The sequence below is a fragment of the Tupaia chinensis genome, unplaced genomic scaffold (genome assembly GCF_000334495.1).
Source record: "Tupaia chinensis unplaced genomic scaffold, TupChi_1.0 Scaffold147003_1, whole genome shotgun sequence".
Lineage (NCBI taxonomy): Eukaryota > Metazoa > Chordata > Mammalia > Scandentia > Tupaiidae > Tupaia > Tupaia belangeri.
The window spans coordinates 2,570,473-2,573,507 of NW_006206856.1; positions in this window are offsets into that span (position 1 = coordinate 2,570,473).

Here is a 3,035-nt window from a genome sequence, read left to right on the forward strand (position 1 = left end):
GGACAGCGGAAGGGAACTGAAGTAAGATGAGACCCCTGTCTCTCCCTCTCTTGTGCACACGTGCATGCATGCTCTCTTATCATGAAGAAACAAACTAATTTTAAAAGAATGTGGCTGGCGTTAGCATAATGGCTATGTCGCTGGACTCCCATGTAGTTGACCGTGGTTTGAGTCCCAGACCCAGTGGCTTAAACTCAGCCTGGCGCATGTGTGTGCATGCCTAAGATCCCGAGAGGAAAATGGAGAAGGGATTGCAGCATGGCCATCCACCCTGGGCGGTGATTTCTCACTTTCTGTCTCCCTGTCTGTCTCTGTCTCTCTAGTGAGTGCAAGCACCCTATAGCAAAAACCTCTCCAAAAAAAAAAAAAGAATGTGGCTGGCCTCATGGCCTGGTGGTTGGAGGAACCAGATCCCACATGGCTGACCCTGTAGTTCTAATCTCGGACACAGCAGCTTGACAAGCACAAGAGGTGCATATGTATGCATGCCAAAAATCCTGAAAGGATGAAGAAATGGAGAAGGGAGTGTAGCATGTCATGCCTCACTAGGGAATGCTTTCTCCCTCTCTGTCTCTCTGTCTCTCTGCCTGTCTCTCTGGCAAGTACAAGCACCCTCTAGCAAATTCATAAAAAGAAAAAAAGAAAAAGAGAAGAAAAAAGAATGCTGTTAGGCCAGCAGGTGGCATGATGGCTAAGGCACTGGACTCCCACAGGGCCAATCACAATTCGAGAGTCAAACCTGGTGGCTTGCTTTCTCACCTTTTCTCTCTCTGTGTCTCTCTCTAGTGAGTATACGTGCCCTATGGCAAATTAAAATAATAATTAGTTAATTTTTAAAAGTTGCTAAAACTACTAGATATCTATATGAGAAAATATAAATCAATTACAAATGAATTATGGCCCAAATTTAAAAGCTAAAATTGCACAGATTGTAGGAAAGGAAAAAAAGAAACTTAGAAGATTATCTTTGTGAACTTGGGATAAGTAAAGATTTCTTTCTTTTAAGGTTTTTTGCCATAGGGTGCATGCACTTGCCAGTGAGACAGTGAGAGGGAAAGTGAGAAATCACCTGCCAGGGGGGATAGCCATGCTTCAATCCCTTCTTGTCCATTCTCCTCCTGGGATTTTGGGTACTCACACATACACACCCAGAATGATTTTAAAGCCATCAAGTCCAGGACTTGAACCATGGTTGGCCTTGTGGGAGTCCGGCACCACAACCACTAAGCTACCTGCTACCCCCAGTAAAGATTTCTTAAAGTCACTAATTTTAAGAGAAAAATGATAAATTGAACTGCAAAACCAATCCCTAAAAACTCCTGCTCATTAAAAGTACCATTAAGAAAACGAGTACTTAGCCACAATGTCGGAGAAAACATTTCCAGTATTTATCCAGGATAACAGTTATGTATCCAGACTATACACAGCACTCCCACAAATCAATTAATAAAAAGGCAAATAACCCAATGTTTGAAAATAGGTTAGGCCAGCAGATGGCGTAATGGTTACATTACTGGACTCTCATGTAGTTGATTGCAGTTCCGGTCCTGCACCCAGTGACTTAAAACTCGTGCTGGGTGCGTCTGTGTGCGTGCCCAAGATCCTAAGAGGAGAATGGAGGAGAAGGAATCATGGTGTGGTCGTCCTCCCTGGGGGGTGATTTCTCGCTTTCTGTCTCTCTGTCTCTCTCTGTCTTTCTGGCATGCGCAGGTACGGAGTGTAGCATGTCATGCCTCACTAGGGAATGCTTTCTCCCTCTCTGTCTCTCTGTCTCTCTGCCTGTCTCTCTGGCAAGTACAAGCACCCTCTAGCAAATTCATAAAAAGAAAAAAAGAAAAAGAGAAGAAAAAAGAATGCTGTTAGGCCAGCAGGTGGCATGATGGCTAAGGCACTGGACTCCCACAGGGCCAATCACAATTCGAGAGTCAAACCTGGTGGCTTGCTTTCTCACCTTTTCTCTCTCTGTGTCTCTCTCTAGTGAGTATACGTGCCCTATGGCAAATTAAAATAATAATTAGTTAATTTTTAAAAGTTGCTAAAACTACTAGATATCTATATGAGAAAATATAAATCAATTACAAATGAATTATGGCCCAAATTTAAAAGCTAAAATTGCACAGATTGTAGGAAAGGAAAAAAAGAAACTTAGAAGATTATCTTTGTGAACTTGGGATAAGTAAAGATTTCTTTCTTTTAAGGTTTTTTGCCATAGGGTGCATGCACTTGCCAGTGAGACAGTGAGAGGGAAAGTGAGAAGTCCCCTGCCAGGGGGGATAGCCATGCTTCAATCCCTTCTTGTCCATTCTCCTCCTGGGATTTTGGGTACTCACACATACACACCCAGAATGATTTTAAAGCCATCAAGTCCAGGACTTGAACCATGGTTGGCCTTGTGGGAGTCCGGCACCACAACCACTAAGCTACCTGCTACCCCCAGTAAAGATTTCTTAAAGTCACTAATTTTAAGAGAAAAATGATAAATTGAACTGCAAAACCAATCCCTAAAAACTCCTGCTCATTAAAAGTACCATTAAGAAAACGAGTACTTAGCCACAATGTCGGAGAAAACATTTCCAGTATTTATCCAGGATAACAGTTATGTATCCAGACTATACACAGCACTCCCACAAATCAATTAATAAAAAGGCAAATAACCCAATGTTTGAAAATAGGTTGGGCCAGCAGGTGGTGTAGTGGTTAAAGTGCTGGACTTCCACATGGCTGACCATGGTTCAAGTCCCAGACCTGGCAGCTTGAAAATCATGCCAGGAGCATGTGTGCGCATGCCCAAAATCCCAGGAGGAGAATGAAGGAGGGGGGTCGTGGCACGGCCATCCTCTCAGGGAGTGATTTCTCACTTTCCCTCTTACTTTCTTCATCTCTTACTTTCTCTGTCTCTCTTTGGTGAGTGCATGCACCCTATGGTAAAAAAAAATTATAAGTAAATAAATAAATAAAAATAAAATTATCTTTTTTTTTTTTTTTTGGAGAGATTTTCACTGTAGGGCGCGTGCGCTCGCCAGACAACCAGAGGA